The sequence below is a fragment of the Cupressus sempervirens genome, chromosome 10, assembly GCF_028749045.1.
Source record: "Cupressus sempervirens isolate cs-2001-9-10 chromosome 10, ASM2874904v1, whole genome shotgun sequence".
Classification (NCBI taxonomy): domain Eukaryota; kingdom Viridiplantae; phylum Streptophyta; class Pinopsida; order Cupressales; family Cupressaceae; genus Cupressus; species Cupressus sempervirens.
The window spans coordinates 154,568,831-154,590,708 of record NC_143127.1 but is presented as its reverse complement, the minus strand read 5'-3'; the positions used below and the strand labels follow the sequence as shown (position 1 = coordinate 154,590,708).

Sequence of the window (21,878 nt, the reverse complement as noted above, 5' to 3'; positions counted from 1 at the left end):
GCAATCCCCAAATACTCATCCACACAGCCATACAGGAAATTTGTTAATGATCTTCCATTGAAGATGAAGAAAAAAATTATGACATTGAATCACTATCTCAAACACTTCATTCTCAAGTGTATTCTTCTACAAGCCACATCTTTCCATTATCATAAAGCTTGAGAATCAATACCAATAACAATTCCACAAAATGCAAATGTGCCTAAGAATGCCTCTTCATATCAATGTGAGACCTCAACATTAACTCCCAAAATGCTGACATTTTATTTAATAAAAAAGATGACACATTTATAGCCACACTTTTTCCGATCATGGTCATTATGCCTAACGAAGACACTCTTACTTCACAAAAATGACCTTGCAATCAGATAAAAATTGTCGAGCCCCAAAGTGGGTCCGACTAAATTTTTTTTTTTTTTTTCAAACAAGTGATATTCCAAATAGGCTTATTGAACATCTAGGAGTAGTTAAGGCCAAAATTGACCACTGAAACACCATTTAAAACTTATTTTATCATTAATTTTCAAACTGTCAATGTTATGCTAGAATGTGACAAAAACACCTGATTGAGCTTTGAAATCTAACACATTGATTCTCTATTCTGCATACTCTTACCATGTCAAATCTTGTCTCATGAAAAATTCTCAGTCAAAAGATATTGACTGTCAAAGCTGCCCTCTCAGAACTACTTGTAAGAAAACATGTCAGAAAACCATAATCTGCATTTGAATTTCGCTCTAAAAACTGGGTAAATGGATACTTGGTAGCATGAAAACTAGGGAATTGGTTTAGTGTCATGAGGAAAATATGAATCTATGATTAGGGCTCATGAAAAATAATGAGACACAAATGGTGGGTGGTCAAAATGGGCTACTCAAAATTTGTAGATTGAAAAACTGGCAGAAAAGCAAGTTTTGCAAATGGGATGGACGTGGCAAAGTGTGCATAAGGATTTGTCAAGATTTGAAAATTGGAACACTTATAGAATTTTTAAAGTATACCACAATGGTACAATCCATTTGATCTCACCTATCATGGATTTAGAGATATGACATCACAAATAGGGGTACTAACCAATCTACATTTACTGACACCAGTAAAACTATTGGCATTATGTTGTATTTGTCATTAGTGACAATAGTTATTCAATTCTATATGGTTACTAAACTCATCACTCTGTACACATCTTATATTGAGCATTTAGTGGTTGCCAAGTAAGATCATTTAGTTAAGTAGTTCACATCGAGCATTCATGAGGCTACCAGTAAGTGTCCAGTCTAGCAATGTTTACCGAGCCTATAGTGTTCACTAAGTAGATATTGGTCACCGAGTGTCACAATGTCTACTGAGTCATTAGTTTGTGTGATGAGAAGCCAATGTCTATTGAGTGATGGATGTGTAGTGTTTACTGAGTGAAAACAAGGTAAACAAAGGATTTAGTATCTACCGAGTGATAATATATCCACCTAGTCTCCAATGGTTACCAAGTTCAAAGCTATGTTGTGTGATTAGTATGGACTAAGCCTCTACTTCTACTAAGTGCATGATGATGCTGAGTAATGTAGTGGATGCCAATTATTAGAAGGTCACTAAGTCAGCTTACAGAACCCGAGTTTCTACTATTTTTTTGACTTAGTAATATTTTGTTTACTTGTATTTTAGTTGACCTTTTAATTGTAAATATTGGAATGGTACATATGTAATGTATTGTATCATTTGCAATATATGGAAATGTATAAGTTTATCAATGAATGGATATGTAATATTTTGAGAAGAGTGGATGTGAATCAATAGCAAAGTAGAGTATTCAGAAAGGTCTACAAGGAGTAGTAAAGTTATATCAATCACAAGAGGTGATTTGTACTTCAAGGATCTAATCAAAAATTAAGTTGTAAGTCAGATCTACTATTTCATCCTGATAGGTGAATCAGTTTTCTAGATCCTTTAACAAGGTAGACTTAATAGTCTTTTCTTAAATCTCTTAACAGAGTGCATACTTCATTGTATGTTTGTAAAACCTCTAACAAGGTGGATCTAGCAATCCAAAATTTCTCTTAATAGGGCAGATCATTAGAAGTGGTCAATGTAAGCCCTAATAGGCCAACTTTATATTGTAGTAGTGAAGTTTTGTGGGTACCATCCCATCCCAGTTTTACTTTCTATTTGAAAGGTTTCTGGGTCACCAAATACTGTGTTCATGTGTTATGAATGTTTATCTTTTCTCATGCATGTTGTAGATTAGATTAATGAATGATGAATGGATTAAGTACTAAATTAATTTAAATTTTTTAAGGTTACTGATTCACCCCTCCCCTCTTAGTAACCTAGCTAGTCTTGATTATTTCCAACAATTGGTATCAAATCTTTGTGGTTCTCAGGATAAAGTTTGACAACTTGAGAAAAGATAAAGGACAATGGAGATATTTAGACTTGACAAAGCCATTGACAATGACAAGCTAGATCTAGAGATGGCCATAGCTCAACTCAAGGAAGCAATCGAGCATCTTTCCCAATACCTAAAAAGAAGGAAGGAACTTGCAAAACAAATGAATGATCACTAGTATGTTAAAGAAAAGATTGAAGATTGTTTCTCTTCAAGCAGTTCAGATGAAGCTAATGAGGCAATCAAAGAACTCCTAGAAAAGAATGGTTCTCTACAAGAAGAGGTAAGAAAATTGAAAAGAGAATAGGAAATTCAGTCAATAAGAATATGTGAAATCTTGGAACAAAGGAATAAGGCAAATGAAGACTTGGAGTCAAGGACCAATGCAAATCAAAGTCAATCCCTTCATCAAGAAAGTCTTATCAATTAGCTCTCTAATGCAAATGAAAAAATCACGAGTCTGAGATCTGAAAATGAAAACTTAAGGAATGATTTAATCACTGAAAGACAAATCAATGAAAGATTGAAAGCTAATCTAATTTTTGAAAAGAAACTCAATGAAAGGATAATGAAATCTCAAGTAGACATGGATCAATTGAATCAGAAAAGTGAGAAAAATCTTCATAGGAAAAAAGGTAAAGCAAGATTTGTATACAAAGAAGAAGGTGAATCTTCTAAACAAGGTGCCCAAAGGAATCAAAGACCTACTTGCAATCATTGTGGTAAGTTATGTCATACATCAAACAAATGTTGGAGCAATGGAAAGGAAAAATTCAATGGAAAATGCTACAATTGCACCTAACATGGTCATAAAGCTAATGAATGCAAGGAGAAACCAAAATTTGAAGGTAAATGTCACAAATGCAAGAAACAAGGTCAGAAGGCATATGAATGTAGATCTAAACCATTCAATCTAGCTGAGCAACTTGTGAAGGAAATATTCAGTTAGGACTACAATACTTGGTGTAGATGTCACTATCGAGGAGAATATGGACACATTGACATAAACTATGTAAGGCATCACTTGAGAAAGAAGGATACAATAGTAAGATGTTATACATGCACTAAACTTGGTCATATAGCTAAAAATTGCATGAACATAGGAAAGGTTGAAGATGAAAAGAAAGCTAAAGATGATAACATCAAGAAGAAAATGAGACAACAATGGATTCCTAAATCTACCACAAAAAATAGTTCAAATGATGGTCATGTCACTCAAGAAGTGGGTGACTCCACCATTTCCAATTAGATTCTCAAGGGAAGGACTAGAACTATATCTTCAAGTCAAATCTCGAGCAATTCCAAATGAAAGAAAGTAGAAGATCTAAATTAGTATTTTAGATATAAAGGAATCACTTGAAATCAACATTCACTGAGCAAGGTTGGTTATAGATTTAACTAAGCTAGGTCAGGAGTAATAAGATGTTTGTTTGATCACCAAGTCATAAGCTTCTACTAAGCATAGTGAGTGGATGACAGTCTGTCATGCACTATGTCATCATGGTACCAAGCATTAATGGAGAATTTTCATCAAAAGGGCAAAATTAAACTTCATTTTTCACCACAATTTTAGAATACACAGAGTAGATTGATTCCAGGTCCATCCAATCTATTTCGAGTGAATTTGCAGTGAAAATTTTGATGAAAAAATTTCTCTCATTTACTGAGTAGTGATGGCATCTAGAAGTAGTAGTAGGAGCAAGGCAAAAAGAAGATCTGAGATGTTGGAAAAGGTGTGCAATGGAAAGCACCAAACTTCAAGATAGTACTAGTAGTTGCAGAGTCACTGGACATGAATGGAGCTCAATCAAAAATTCCTCCCAAGGTACTTCTAATTAATGACATTCACACTCATTTTAAGTGTTCTATTCAAGAAATTGGAAACCTAGAGATGGATAGTTCCTTAGAAAAAATGTGTGATGATGGTTCACTAAAACTTGAGCATAAGCATCTCAAGAGCAAAGGATTAACCCATATCCCACATATGCTAAGGAATTTTTAGATTAAGCGGATTAGGTATATTCTTAGTCATGTGCACAATGGTCAATTATGGTTAAAATAGCCCATATTGATCACCAAGAAAATGATCATAAAAAAAGCCTAGGTTGGGATGAACTTCAAAAGAAAATCCTAGCCAAGTGGGACGATAGATGTCTAAAGATTACCACTATTTCTAACGTTGAATTAAGGTTTGCTATTCATGTCATTGCTCATAAGATTTATAACTCCAGTCATTTGAATAGTGTTCCATGTGAGGCAATGGATTGGGCATATAAGGTTGTGAAGAAGAATTTGGAATTTGATCTGTCAGAGTTATTGTTGAAATAATTGAACAAAAATATGGACAGTTTCAGGACTTCAAAAAATAACCCTTGCAAATTTGGTTCTTTTCTAATATGTTTTTTCTTTTATGTTCAAAAATTTTTTCTGTCAAAAGGTTCATTCGTATGGAAGATTAAAGAACTCCAATTCTATATCAGATTAATGATTTCATTATAGAAATGGGTATAAATTTTAATAGCATTATGGATAATCACTTTGAAGATTTTAAGGAGAAGATGAACAATAGGTTAAAGATTCCTCCTAAGCTTGTTGAAGATTATAAATATGATGTATGTTTTACGGTTGATTGTGATAGAGTGTATATCTAGGTAGTCAGGCCTAGAGTTGCATGGGTCAAACCTCTTCCATATGAGGTTAACATTGAGGAAACCAAAGATATCATTGAAGCACTAGTCAATGAGCCTATATACCCTAAGCAACCAATTTTTGGAACCTGTGAAGAGGCCAAAGCTAGAATTGAGCTTGAAATCAAGCTCCCCCTGGCTATTAGTAAAGGCAAGAGGAAGGTTGCCAAGTTGAAAACTACAAGTGCCCCTCTCATGCTTACCGAGGGAAAAGGAGAGGATGTAGAGGAATCTAAAGAAGAAGAAGAGCAGGAATTTGAGAAGGAGGAAGAGCCAGTGAAAAAGAAAGGAGAAAGTGAAGTTGTGCTTGTTAAGCCTCCTCACACATTTCAAGAAAGACTCAATCAATTGAGAGTAGGTGTTGGAATTAATAACTTCAAAGCACTCAAGTATACATCTAGGATTCCAGCAAAACAAAAGGAAGTTGAAGATTTGATCATGGAAAAGCTAGGAAGATGGAAGTTCTCTCCTGATCAGTTTGCTTCACAAATGCTTGCAATCTTATTAGAAAAAGTCAAGGTTAGGTGGCAATTAGTTGAGCAGATAGCTAAAGATATATTTGCGAAATCCTTGAGAAAATTGCTACCAAATCTTTCAAATATAGAAGTTAAGGTAGCTATGAAAAAGAATGAAGAGAAAATGATGATGAGATTTCATACTTGTCTAATTTTGGTGAAAGAAATTGAGCATGTGGTCAGGGATGCCACATCCATGAAGGAAAACATCTATCATATGTGCAAGCCCAATGAAGATCTAGTAGAGATCAAGGATGATGATGACAGTGATAATGATGAAGAAGGTAATACTCCATGTGTCACTTTTAATGTCAAAGATTATCAGGCATTAAAGATTGATGATGAAGAGAAAGAGGAAGAAGCTGAAGAGGTAGACAAGGAAGAACATGAAGAAAGTGATCCAATGAGAATAGTAGCACAAGTCATAGCTTCTCCTCCTCATTCTCCACCTAAGATTGTTACATCATCAGGATCGGAGACAACTTCAGCAAATGTGACCACAACTACAATAGAAATATCATCTATTTAGTCATCATTTTCTACCTCACAACTCCAAGTATTAGCAATAGGAGTGTCTACCACTTCATCTATCGAGCTGCAACCCTCTTCATCAGCTCTCGAGTCAACAACATCAACTGCATCTTGTTCTACATTTTTGTCTACTACAACTTTGCTAACATCTTTTTTTCCAGTTAGTTCCTCTCTTGTAAGTACTCCAATTTGTGCTCCACATATTGTTACTTCAATTTTGGGTAGCACATCAGTTTTGGATATAGTTAGCACTTCTTTCAATTTTCCTTTAGATGGACCCATTCAATTTTTTACTGCAAGACCAACTATTTCTACAATTTTTTCTATTCCTAAGTCCAATATAGTAAGGTCAGAAGTAGAACTAAGGACACCCCTGAAACTTCTACTTACTAGTAAAGAAATTGAGGAAATTGTAATTCCTAAGTTGGATCTGGATACTGCTATATGTTAGTGTAGTTTTTTATTTTTCCTATTTTGCTAGGTTTTTCCTACACTTTTAATAATCTCACTTAGGTTAATAAAGCATGTCTTATTAGGTGAATGGTTGTGAGGTGTCACCTTCCTACATGTAAGCATCCATTAGCTATCTTGGGAAGATACTTTTCTATCTTTAGTCTGATAAATGGTTGCTCCTCATTGATTGGTGTTGCCACCTCCTCCCTCTTCCTAGCCTATATAAGCATGCTACCTGGCTTGTATTTGCATCTCTTGTTTTTGCATCCTCTTAATGCTATTTTGCTTCCAGCATTTGCATTACTCTCTTGGAGACTAACTCTATGATGCTATTTTAATTTTGTATCATTTGCATTCATAGTTTAGATATTTACTCTTTGCACTAGTTTTTTGGGTTATTAATCTTATTAGATTCTAACATGGTATCAAAGCTTTTCTATGTGCAAGAGTAGATTTTAGTTTCCTTATTTGAGAGATTCGGGGGGGGGGGGGGGGGGGGCAAATAAAATTTATTGTATTTTTTTGAAAAATGAAGTTTTCTCTTCTCTTGCATCTTTGGATGATCCTGAGAATCAGAAAAGTTTTGACAAAAATGATTTTACTCTGGGGCTTCAATCTCAAATCTGACAACCAACTTGCATATTTGGAGTTTTCAATCAGTTTTGCAGGTTCTAGCATGCCATTGATGGACTTAGGAAGCTGATCCAACATTTGCATGTCATATTCTGGTTGCTAGGGTCATTTTTTGATTTTTGGAGTCATTTTTTACTATTAAAGGCATTTGATTTACACTACAGCAACATCTTCTATACATCAGCAAGAAAAACACTTTTTGGGTTTTTTTCGTAGCCCCGAAAAACCATCTGGGTATCTTTTAGATTTTTCATGCAAGCTATATATTTTGTAGAATCGAGCATGCAAAGCTACAGCCATACCCCTCTCCGTTGGCAGTCGCAAATTTGAAAGCAGTTTTCAAATGTCTCATTCTTGCTCATACGGACTCTGATTTTGATGATTCTTATTATGAACTTGGCTATCTTTTTGTGCTCTATCCATTAGTGGAGTTGTTTTTTTGATTTTCATGCATGAATTCTTCAGAAATTGCAGATTCTCAGCTGTGACTATGCACAATTCTCATTTTGGAAACTTCAGAGGATCATAAATTTCTCATACGACCTTGTATCGAGGCGATTCTTTTTTTGAAAGTGCATGATTTTTTGTTTAGATCGTAGTGGTGCTATTTGTTTCCTTGATTATTGTGCCCAAGTTTCACTTTTAGCATATGTTCTTCATGAGGAGGCCCTGTTGGTTTTTTTGCCGTAACTTGAGCATACGAACACATTTTTTTGATCTAAAAAATGCATCGGAAAGATGGTTTTGAGATGGAGATGATGGTATAGGTGTTTTTTATTTTTTCTGTAGTCTGGTTTCTTATTTTGGTAGTCAAAGCTAGATGTTCTATTTTGCCTTTCGAGAGCCATATCTCGCTCATTCGGACTCTTTTCTGGGCTTGCCAGATATCGTTGGAAAGCTGATTTTGTGAGTTATTCAGTTGCAAAGGTCTTTTATCTAGATTATACTCCAAGTTCTTTCTCCTTTGAGTTTTGCACTTTCGCACTCTAGCGGATTACTTGGATTCTACAGTTCCTAGAATCTCTTCTTCTGTTCTTTTGGCTCACTCTTCTTTCTGACTTCTGAGCATTGTATGCTTCTATTCTGTTGCATTCCTTTTTCTATAAAAACACTGAGATAAAGTGCCTACTTTTGCATATCTGGGATCTTGTACACCTTGTGTTTGTTTGTACTCGCACTCAATTATAAAGTGCCATGGGGGGTCATGATGTTTTGCCATTTTGTGCTCATCCACCTTTGTCAAGTGAATTTTTCTTCCACGACATTAGCCCATGAAGTGTGTCGGTGACACTTCCCTTTATCCTGTGCTTGTACTTTTATTGCACTGTTTGTGTTCCTAATTCTTCTTCTTGTAGATGTTTTTGGCATTGCATTTCAGTGTTCCTATCACCCCTCTCCCTGTTCAGCATTATGGGGGGGTTCACCTGTTGGCTCTATTGCTTCCTTGGTTCGGTTGAGTGATCTATGTATTTAGTTTTTGTTCCTATGTACTAGGCGGATGCAGTGGCTAGGCACCTATGCATTTCGGTGAGATGGTTCATCTACTATATAGACACTCATTCATTCCTACCTTTGGAGGTCACCTCTTCGATTGATCAGCTCTTCAGACTTTGTCTTCTCTACCTAGTCATGCACTATTTCAGTGGGGGTTCCAGTAGTTTCTTCTGACAGTGTTTGCAGCTTCATGCTTCGGAGATGCTTCATGCTCTTTTTTGTTCCTCTCTTTGGGACATTTCCTAGATTGGAGGCTTAGTTTCCTTCATCTAGTTCTATTTCTTGTATTGGGTACCTGATCAGGCCTTGTTGCCGGAACCCATTTCTACATCCACCTAAGCTTCGCTTATGGGGGGGGGGGTGTTAGTATAGTTTTTTATTTTTCCTATTTCGCTAGGTTTTTCCTACACTTTTAGTAATCTCACTTACGTTAATAAAGCATGTCTTATTAGGTGAATGGTTGTGAGGTGTCACCTTCCTACATGTGAGCATCCATTAGCTATCTTGGGAAGATACTTTTCTATCTTTAGTCTAATAAATGGTTGCTCCTCATTGGTTGGTGTTGCCATCTCCTCCCTCTTCCTAGCCTATATAAGCATGCTACCTAGCTTGTATTTGCATTTCTTGTTTTTGCATCCTCTTAATGCTATTTTTCTTCCAGCATTTGCATTACTCTCTTGGAGACTAACTCTATCATGCTATTTTGATTTTGTATCATTTGCATTCATAGTTTAGATATTTACTCTTTGCACTAGTTTTCTGGGTTATTAATCTTATCAGATTCTAACACTATAGTTGATGAAATAAGACTGGTCAGTCAACTTTTGGAGCAAAAGGAAAGACAAAAATAGTTAAGAGCTGAAAGAGATGGAGAGTTCACAATAATTGAGAATGCTAAAAATATAATAATAGAAGCTATAGGTGTTGATGTGGATTCTTCTCAACACATTTTTCAACAATTGGAAGAAGTAGTCGATAAGTTCAATGAGGATACATCTAGCCAAGAGAAGCTAATTGAGAAGGCAAAGAAAATTTTTGATAATAAGGTGCTTGAGCACATTTCTCAGCACATTGCTATAAACTAGGTTGAACTATCCTCAATTTTGAGTAATCTTGAACATTCTTTTTCCAATGTGACATCACTTTTTGCTAAGTTTTGTGATGTTATCAAGTATACCAAGGAGATAAAAGAGAAATTGAATAAGATTGATGTAGATATGAAGGCTAGTGCTCAAAGGCTATAGCTTAACCCCATTTCAAGCTCATCACATAACATCAAGGTGATATTTTTATTAGAAATGCATGCAAAATTGCTAAGAGAGGAAGCCAGGATCAGGTCCACATTAATAGATATCCAAAACATGATCCTTCCAGTTATGGACTAAATGCAAAAAAATGTTGCATATTCAAAAACATTGGTCCAGGATAACAATTTTTCCATAGTAGATCATATGATTAAACTTTTAGTAGAAGTTCAAGTGACACTCTCCACCTATAAAATTGTGCAAGATAATTTAAATAAAAATTTAGCTCTTATTCTCAAGGTACACTCTAAATTTCTCTTACATGTTGGTGTCTCTATTTGAATATATTGCATAACTCTTTGGCATTATTGTCAAAATGGGGGAGTAAGAGATCATAAGTGACTTGTGAAGACAATAAGGAAGAAAATAGATTGATTTATGTACAGAATAAAAAGGATGAAATACTATGTATATATTATGTTATATGTATGGGGGAGATATGTGAAAATGTATATATAGTAGCTTTACAAAGATCAATTTTGAAAAATAAAAAATTAGTATGTCAGTGTACATAAGGCTTATAAGTGTTTTTGTCACTAATGCCAAAGGGGGAGATTGTTGGCATTATGTTGTATTTTTCATTAGTGACAACACTTATTCAATTTTTTATGGTTACCAAACTCATCACTTTGTATACAACTTATATCGAGCATTCAGTGGTTGCTAAGTAAGATTACTTAGTTAAGCAATTCACATTGAGCATTCATGAAGCTACCAAGTAACTGTGCAGTCCAGTAGTGTTTACCAAGCCTACAATGTTCACTTAGTAGATAGTGGTCACCAATCTTCACAGTGTCTACTGAGTCATTAGTTTGTGTGATGAGAAGCCAGTGTCTACCAAGTGATGGATGTGTAGTGTTTTTTTGAGTGAAAGCAAGGTAAACAAAGGATTTAGTATCTATCAAGTGACAATATATCCACCTAGTCTCCAATGGTTACCAAGTTCAAAGATACATTGTGTGATTAGTAAGGACCAAGCCTCTACTTCTACTGAGTGCATGACAATGCTGAGTAATGCAGTGGATGTTGAGTATCAAAAGGTCACCAAGTCAACTTACAGAAACCAAGTTTCTACTATTTGGCTAACTCAATAATATTTTGTTTACTAGTGTTTTAGTCGACCTTGTAATTGTAAATATTGGAATGGTACATATGTAATGTATTGTATCATTTGCAATATATGGAAATGTATATGTGTATCAAGGAATGGATATGTAATGTTTTGAGAAGAGTGGATGTGAATCAATAGTAGAGCAAAGTATTCAACAAGGTCTACAAGGAGCAGTAAAGTTATATCAATCACAAGAGGTGATTTGTACTTTAATTTTTACTTCAAAGATATAATAAAAAATCAAGTTGTAAGTTAGATCTACTATTTTATCCTAACAGGTGAATCAGTTTTCTAAATCCTTTAACAAGGTAGACTTAATAGTCTTTGCTTAAATCTCTTAATAGAGTGCATACTTCATTGTATGTTTGTAAAACCTCTAACAAGGTGGATCTAGCAATCACTCTTAATAGGGTAGATCATCAGAAGTAGTCAATGTAACCCCTAATAGACCAACTTTATACTACAATAGTGAAGTTTTGTGGGTATCATCCCCACCCTAGTTTTATGTTCTATTTGAAAGGTTTCTAGGTCACCAAATATTGTGTTCATGTGTTATGAATATTTATCTTTTCTCATGCATGTAGTAGATTAGATGAAGGAATGATGAACTGATTAAGTGTTGAATTAATTTAAAGTTTTTGAAATTATTGATTCACCCCTCCCCTCTTAGTAACCTAGCTAGTCTTGATTATTTCCAACATAAAACATCATAAATTGCATTTGGAATCGCATTTGAAAACTGATCGAATGGATTCATCATAAGCTCAAAATTGAAACATAGCAAGTCTCTGACCTATATAATGCAATTCAAAAGGAATTTTATCATTTTGGTCAACTAGGTCAAAATTATAACAAGTCAAATAGGGCCTCCCAAAATTTAGAACAATTTGCGTCAACATGACAACAATAAATGACCAACTTTGAGGGATTCAAAACCTTGTCAAAACATATCAAAATGACTCAAAATCTAAAACATAAGTTCTATGGTATGGACACTAAACACTCCCAAAGTAGTGAGTCATGAAAAATTATTGGGTGTAAGATATTCAATTGTAAACATGGCCTCCTATCACTATTTGACACTTAGGCAAAAATGCAAATTTGGACATTGCTCAAAAAAGACTTCATAGAATTACTTGGAATGGAAATTTATCATCATGGAACACATAGAAATTTTGAATGCAAGGTGTTGGAAACAATAAACACCTCTTGGGCCTCAAAAGGATAGCCAGGTACACATGCATTAAATGTGCTTAAAAGGGCTCAAAAGCTAGGAATGGTGCTCAAATTGGGAAGGCAATTTTGAGTTCCAACATACACTATCACTTCATTTTTTTAACTAGGAAAATCACTCTTTTTCTCATTTATTGGCTATCCTTCTCCAATGTTGTTCATAGTCTTCCATGACTCTGACTATGATAGCAACATTATGACTCTTGATTTTAACACTTCATTCAATCATCTACTAGTCATGTAAACAACTCTTCTAAATGTACTCACAAGAAAAATGAAAATCCATACATTAAAATTAGATCGATCAAGCATCCCAACACTGTACAACTATTTTAAGTCATGGAAAGAAATACCAAAATCTATTTTGATATGGAATGCATTATAGGAGAACACTTCAAAAAAGTTTCCAAAGGAAAGATAAAGGAGGATGTAGCAAGGAAATACTTCCAACAAGTTATCAATATAGTGGAGTTTTGTGATAGGATGGGAGGTTATTACAGAGATTTGAAACTGCAAAAGTTGAGTCTAAATCAATGCACCAATCTTAATATCTTAGACTTTGGGTTAAATTCAATAACTCAACAACTCAAGCACAATGGTCTATTACATATAACTTTTAGTACTCGTAAATATGTTTCATAAGAGATGATTACAAGAAAACACTATGATGGTGCTAAGGCAGCTGTATGGTCATGAGGGGCTATTTTGCCTTCTTTGATGGCTAGTTGTCTACCTTTTCAAGATCCCAATCTAATTGTCATGTACAATAAGATATATAATTGATAAATTAAATTTTCATCTTCTTTTTCATATATATGATGTTAGAAGGATAATGGACACATTATTAGATCTCCATGCTAAAACCTAACTCACTATTCCCTAATTGATGGAAGTTCCATTATTTAAAACATAATGCAAGCCTTTACATTTTGATATAGAGGATATAACCTTATTAGCAAAAATTTTGACAAAGTGAGCTTCAAGATGAGTCATAGTTCATCCCCTTATAACACCCGTGTAAAGAGGTCATCAAGCTTAAAATGTATTAGATGTCATTTATTTTTTCTCATGGCTACATCTATTACACCTACTTGAAGAGAAAAACATAGAAAAAAGTGAGAAGAGCTTTACATCTATTCCATCATTTTCTAGTATATGCACAAAGCTTGACGAAGTAACCAAACTTTTGAACTTCAATATGAAGAAAATATATTGCATAATCAAGATGCAAGGAAATAAGAATGGAAGAAAAGGTAACTTGGTATCTTTTTTAATGGAGACACAACCCAAGACCAGAATGAACACAACAAGAAAAGGGAAAAATATTATTATCACTGAAAATCTGCTACTACATTTAGTAAAAGGAAAGCATACCCAAAGACATGCCCTATGGGCTTACAATAGACCGAATCTAGAGAGAAATTCTCCTCACAGTGCCTTCTCCAAAACTCCACTAAGAAATACCTTTACAATGCTAAAAATATTGTTAAATAGGCCCCAATTGGTTTAGGGTTAGGAATACATTCTAGAATATGCTAGTGGGCATCACTACCAAAACATAAGGTTCCAAAAATCTCATTAGAAGTTAGTGTAAAATTAGAAGAATCCACAAATGGTGGCCCAACTTCTGGGAGGCATAACATTTGAACCAAGACTCTAATTGATGAACTATTTAAATTTTAAAAAATCTCTCAAAGTGCTCTATAGCCCTATGGAGGAGGCCCATACGAGGTTGTTTGGTGCCTCAAACCTGACTTTGAAGTGCTCTTAGGAGGTCTCGAGGAATCTTAAAACTACAATAACTTTCTAACTATAAAGTCTTTTGATCTTTTTTTTTTTTGGAGCACTTTAAATTAAAATTATAATCATCCCTCCAAATTACACCTTCTAACTCATCATAATTTTGGCTTAATTACAAAATAACCCATTTTCTACATTTACACGTATCCCAAGGTGCTTAAAAAACTCCAACCCAGAAAACTTATAGTGGAACTATGAGAGTTGGAACCTTTATTTGACCAAAATGAGAATCTAGAAATGAAAACACATTAAATAAAAACTATCTCTAAGAATTTTTTGGGAGATACAAGATTACCCTTACACTACTTGATGCTCTTGCATCAAACACCCAGGGTAGATTGAAAAGTGATCCTATCACTTAATGGTTAGTAGAGGAAAACCCTAATGGGAAACCTCCACTACTAATATCCAAGTTGAGTCTTCTATTGGTCATCATTTCCACTTCACCAGATACTCTTAATACTGCCTATTCCTAGCACTCCTACCCATGTGACTATCTAGAATCTCTTCTATCTCCTCCTTGTTAGAAGTAGGAATTGAACATGGCTCTAGCATCAACCCCTCATTTGCACCATCATCATGATATTATGTTAAGTTTGAAATGTTGAAGATAGGAGAAATTTGAATCCCATCTGGAAACTCAACCTCATATGCATTTCCTGAGACATGTTTCTTCAAAATTTTGTAGGGGCCAAATTTCTTCATCTTCAGCTTGTTGTAAGTACCCACTAGAAACCATTCCTTTCATAAGTGTACCATAAATAGATCCCCTACTTAGAACTCCTTATGTCTTCTCTTTTGATCTACCCTAGCTTTATACTATTGATTCATCTTGGTGATGTGTGCATGGACCTCCTCATGTAGGCTCTTGATATGTTTAGCAAATTATTCTACCTCGACACTTGTCTTCTTCCCTTGCTCCATCTTCATTAATTTTGGTGCAATCCTTGGGCTACTTCCATACATCATTTGGAATGGTGATCTACTAGTTCTTCTATTTATAGAATTATTGTAAGAAAATTATGCTTGTGACAGAATCAAATCCCATCCCTTGGGCTTATCTCCCACTAAACACCTTACCAAATTGACCAAACTTCTATTTACCACTTTGGTCTATCCATCAGTCTATGGATGATGTGTAGAACTAAACCTCAATTTTTTCCTCAACTTCTTCCATAAAGTCCTCCAAAAATACCCCACAAATTTAGTATCTCTGTTGGAAACAATACTCTTTGGGAGACCATGTAGTCTCACCACCTCCCTAAAAAAAAAATCTACAATATGTATAGCATCATGAGTCTTGTGGCATGGGACGAAATGTGCCATCTTGGAGAACCTATCAACCACCACAAATATTGAGTCATTACCCCTTTGTGTCCTCAGCAATCCAAGAACAAAATCCATACTTATGTCCTCCCAAGGTTTTGATGGAACATACAATGGCTGATAAATTCTAGTATTGTGACTAAATCCTTTCACTATTTGACATACTTGACAATTCTACAAAAATTTCTTCACATCTTGTGAAATTTGAGGCCAAAAATAATGTTCTCTAAGAATGGCAATGGTCTTATCTCGACCCAAGTGTCCTACCATCCCCCCACTATGTTTCTCTTTGATCAAGTTTTCCCTCATGGAACTCCTTGGAATACATAATTGACTTCCCTTGAATAGCATACCATCCTAAATCAAATAATCTAGCCACTTAGTTCTATCTACAGTAACAGGATCTTTACAATCCTTCCATGCTTTAGCTAAATCAGGATCCTCTGAGTATAGATTCTTGAGTTCATCAAACCCAACCAATTCAACCTACATTACTGTAAGCAAAAATTGTCTCCTACTCAATGCATCTACAACCCTATTAGACCATCCACTTCTATGTCTCAACACAAATGTATAGCTCTACATGAACTCTACCCACTGCAAATGTCTCTGGTTCAATTTACCTTGGCTGTTTAGGTACTGCAATGCCTAGTGATCAGTATATAAGACAAATTCTTTTTGCAATAAATAATGCCTCCATTTCTTTAAGGCCTAAATGATTGCATAGAACTCCTGATCATAAATAGAATACTTCTTCTTTGCATCATTCAATTTTTCACTAAAATATGTAATAGGCTTACCTTCTTGGCTCAATACAACCCTAATAGGACTACCACTAGCATCACAATCTACTTGGAACACTTCATTGAAATCAGGAAGTGCCAACACAAGTTGTTCTATCACCTTCTTCTTCAACAATTCAAAAAATTTCTCTATCCCCCCTTATTGTTTTAGTCAGGGGTGCACATATGCTACTAAATTCTTAATGAATTTCTTGTAAAAATTAACCAAACCATGAAATGATCTCACCTTTGTAGTAGACCTTGGAGCTGGCCATTCCACAATGGCTTTTACCTTCTCTAGATCCATTTTGAGACCTTCAAATGATACAACAAACCCCAAGTAGACTATCTCTTTTTTTACAAAGCTGCACTTCTTTAGATTAATCAACAATTTCTCTTCCCTCAACCTTTCAAGGAAACTACAAAGGTGCAATAAATGTTCATCCAAAGTCTTGTTGAAAATTAAAATATCATCCAAATAGACAATAACAAATTTTCCCAAGAATTTATTTAGTACCTCATTCATAAGCCACATGAAGGTGCTTGGCACGTTGGTTAGTCTAAAGGGCATGACTAACCACTCATATAGACCCTCCTTGGTCTTTAATGCAGTCTTCCACTCATCTTCCTCTTGTATCTGTATCTAGTGATAGCCACTCCTGAGATCTATCTTTGTGAAGTACTGAGGTCCACTCAAGCAATCCATAAGATCATCCATTCTTGGCAAAGGGAACCAATACTTGATAGGTATTCTATTTATAGGTCGAGATTCTATGCACATTCTCCACTCTCCATCCTTCTTTAGTGCTAGTACTACAAGTACTACACATGGACTCAGGCTCTCTCAAATCAAACTCTTCCTCAATAGCTCTTGAACTTGTCTATTTATCTCCTTAGTTTTAGTAGGAGTCATCCTATGAGCAACCTTGTTAGGAAAACTAGCTCTAGGGATTAATTCTGTTTGATGACTAATCTATGTTACTAGTGGAAACCCTTCTAGAAATTTATCAGAGATGACATCTCCATACTCACTTAATAGGTCTGAAACTTCAAGTGGAATTTCACTACTACCTTCCTTATCTCTTCTAGGAATTAAAGCATAACACATCTAGGAATCAAAGCATAACACATACACTGATGTTTCATACCATCCAAAAAATTTCTTCCATCAATAAGACATATCCTAGCACTACTACATACCTTTTCACTCTCCTTTGTCAAGGGTTTAAGTTTGTGGTGAACTCCATCCTTTGTCAGAGAGTATGCATTTGCATGATCATCATGTACAACATGCCTATCAAATTGCCATGGTCTTCCCAACAATAAATGGAAGACATCCATTGGAATAATGTCATAGAGAACTTCGTCATGGTAATTATCAATCTTGAACTTCACCAAACATTGTTCATTGACTAGGAGCTTATGATAATCCTTCACCCAAGAAATCTGATAGGGTTGGAGATGTTTCTCCCTCTTAAGCTTTAGCTTAGAGACCATCTCCTCAGACACCAAGTTGTTAGTGCTACCACCATCAACAGTCACATCACAACACTTATCCTTGCACTTGCACCTAGTACAAAACAAACTCCTCCTTTGTCTAGGTTCAGTCTCACCACTTAGTAAGACCCTTTCATTTATGAGAACCTCTCCTCTTTTTGCATCCTTAGAATGTGACGACTATGCATCCTCATCCACATGAGCAACCCTTGTTTGACCATCAACTCTCCTGTCTATCCTTCCTTGTCATTGAGGGAATTCAAATGCATGATGAACTTCTTCATTGCAATGAAAGTAGGTACCATGGAAGCCTCCTCTTCCTAAACCTTGTTCACATCCTCTGCCTCTTCCTCTTTGATCTCCAAAGTTTTGATCATAGGAGCGATTGAAACCCTTGTTCCTCTAGTTCCTGCTAGTACCCACATCTTCATTTTTCTTCTAGGTCTTATTTTGGCCTCCAAATGACCTACCACCACCCCTTCCTCCTTGGCCATACCCTCATTTCCTTCCATCAAACCTTTTGTTTAGCTTCTCTTATCCTTATAAGGAAAATTGGTATGCCTCTTCAATGCTAGTCATTCCAACCAAACTTAACTCTTCCTGAATGCTAGGTCATAACCCACTAAGGTAATGGGAAACCTTCTCCTTGTTAGCTTTTTCATATCATACCCTAATAAGAAGTCGATAAAATTCCTCTATATATTCCTGGATAGATTTTCTAGCTTGCTTTAACCCTTGCATTTTCTTGAACAAATCAAGCTTGTAATCAATACGAATGAACTACTTATGTAGTTTTTCTACCATGAGATCCCACCTTGTGATTTTTTCCTTTCCTCTTCTATTCCTTTCTAGCTAAATCTCTTGCCATCAAATTTTAGCATGGCTTTTCATTTTGGCCTTTGCAAACTTAACCCTCTCTGGGTCCTTGATATCCTCATACTCAAAATACTCCTCTAGTTCATTGATCCAATTAATCAACTCATCCGGGTTTATAGTTCCCAAAAACATACCCACATCAATTTTAGGTGTTTTTCCACACTTAGAAATGGCCCTAAAAATCCTTTCCTCTGCCTGAGTTAGGACTTCCCCTTCGCCTTCCCCTTCTTGCCCAATATTTTTTTTTTCTTCATTTTCTTCCTCACTTTCATTTTCTGCAATAACATTCAGTCCTGTATGAATCTCCTCTCATAATGCCTAAACTTGTATTTGGAGGGCTCTAACATCAAGAGTAACAACTCTAGCCCTTCCACCATGTTCCCTTCATGGAGGCATCTTCTTGTCTCAAACCCACAACCACATAGTCCTAGTGCAACACTCAGGAAAACCTACTCTAATACCACTGAATGGAGACACAACCCAAGACTAGAATGAACACAATAGGAAAAGGAAAAAATATTATTATTAGTGAAAATCTGCTACTACATTCAATACAAGTAAAATAGACCCAAAGACATGCCCTATGGGCTTACAAAAGATTGAATCTAGAGAGAAATTCTCCTCACAGTGCCTTCTTCCAAACTCCACTAAGAATTGCCCTTACAATGCTAGAAATGTTCTTAAATAGATCCAATTGGTTTAGGGTTAGGAATAAATTCTAGAATACACTAGTGGGCATCACTGCCAAAATAGAAGGTTCCATAAATCTCATTAGTTGTCGGTGTAAAATTAGAAGAATCCATAAATGATAGCCCAACTTCTGGGAGGCATTACTTTTGAACTGGGATTTTGATTGACAAACCATTTACATTTTTGGAAATCTCTTGAAGCATTCTATATCCCTATTTATACCTTTTCTCATAATCCATTTTTTGGGCATGTACGAGGCCATTTAGTGCCTCAAACCTAACTTTGAAGTGCTCTTAGGAGGTCTCCAAGAAACTTAAAACTGCAATAACTTTCTAACCGTAAAGCCTTTTGATCTAATTCTTTTTCTAGAGCACTTTAAACTACAATTATAATCATCCCTCTAAATTACACCTTCTAACTCATCATAATTTTGGCTCAATTATAAAATAACCCATTTTCTACATTTACACATATTCAAACTCTGACCTAGAAAACTAATAGTGGAACTATGAGAGTTGGAACCTTTATTTGACCCAAATGGGTATCTAGAAATGAAAACACATTAAATAGAAACTATCTCTAAGAATATTTTTGGGTGATACAGGATTTCTCTTACACCATTGGATGCTCTTGCATCATTTTTCAAAGATTTTCAAGGTCATGACACCTTCATTCTTTGTAGTGGAGTTCAGAAAAGCCATTGAAGATACAATATAATATGAAAAATTATGTAATTAGTAGCTTAAACCTTCTCTCAAAGAGATAACATGGGTTTGGCAAGATTATTATCATACTTTGGGACTTAGGTCAATCTTAAGGAAGAAGCAACTATTATTAAGTCAAATTTAAAGAAACTAGATTGCAAAAGCAAGATGTTGGGATAAATGGTTTGTACATTTGGAACTATAAAAATAAATATCCAAGATCATTAATCCTTATGAATAATCATTTTTCTCAGCATAAAAAGTTGTTATGAGAAAGTGATAATAAAATTCACATACCCAATTCTATTAATTTTTTTAAAAATTAAATCATCCACAATTTCAAAAAATTGATGACCTCAATCTAAATATTAATGACAAGGAAGAAATAAGAGCAATAGATGGTTCTTTGTTATTTAATAATCACACAAACACTTCAATATTTATTTTGAAGTCTAATCCAAATGTTTACTAAGACATTAATTCAAACATAAAAGTATTGATGAGAAATGAAGATTAATCATCAAAATCATATCAAACAATTTCTAGCGGTTATTAATTTTGCACAAGTTAACAACAACATTTACTTTAGATTTAATTGGACCTTTCAAATAAGTTGATAACCACTATAAAAATATTGATGATATTGGTGTGTTGATATTCCCAATACTTAGATGTTAGTTATTAACTCCATTGAAATGTCAATGAAGGGAAATTGTAAGCTACTTGTGAGGTTATGAATTGCATTCCATGCCTAGAGATTTTATAGTAGTTATTACAACTACTTTAAGAATAAATACTATCTCCTAAGACTTGAAAGTAAATGAATATAATAATTATTATACCTACTTTCAAAATTAATACTTGCAAGAAGGCTAGAAGAAATGCTTGCAAATACAAAAGAGAGGACATGAAAGCTCTGATTCAATGAATGAACATCATAAAAAAATTGATAAAGACACAAACATGAATAAGAATAATAGTATCTAAACTATTCAAACAAGACACCCTGAAGAGATGTAATATTAGTGATGATATAGCATAAAGTGTGATACAAAATGTTGATGCAAAAACTTCTAGACAATCTAACCTAGAAATATTATAGCATAGAACCATGAATTGTAAAAATATGATATTTTTAACAAATTCAATCTCATTGATCATAATACTTCCCAAAAATGAATAAAGATATTAGTACACAGGCTTAATGCAGTTGAAAGTCCTACACGTACCCATTTAATTAGAGAGGCTCATTTAATTATCAACCAAGGACATATATTCTTGGATAATGTTGGCACTATATGTCTAGCCAAGAATTCTCTAAGTCACCTATCAATTACATAAAGAAAACCAAGTTCAATAGTTGACTAAGATAAAGCAATGCTGATTTACACAATAGTGGTTGCAACTAGAGATGAGAAAATGAATGCATTATAGTTAATCTCTAATTCTAACTACTAACTTCATTATTAAATTATATCACTTAAGAATCATAAGTATAATAGTTATTTAATGGAAGAAAATAAAAATTATAACTATTTTCTTAGTTAAATGAAACTAACTACAAGGGAACTGCATTATCTCAAGTGGTCATTGCTTAAGGAGATGTAACCTCAGAATCACAAGTAACATTAATACATCATCAAGTCATTCACTTCATTCCTCTAAAATAGTGCATAATAGATAGTAGTAGAACATATTAGCTAATAAAAAAGCCAAGAAAAATTTAAGCATATCACATGTGCATTGGTTGGTTCCCCAACTATAGGCAAAACTAGAATGTATACACAGTTCGAGAGAATGGACCCAATTACATACTAAATTCTAATGATATTATTTGGTTTCAAATGGGCATCATAGAT

The 21,878-nt window shown here is 34.7% G+C and overlaps 1 pseudogene; it reads left to right on the top strand.

The window, feature by feature from the left end:
- The window catches only part of LOC149533041 (CBL-interacting protein kinase 5-like), a 107,553-nt pseudogene extending 87,389 nt beyond the window's left edge, over nucleotides 1-20,164 (top strand).
- The last annotated feature ends 1,714 nt before the right edge of the window (nucleotides 20,165-21,878 follow it).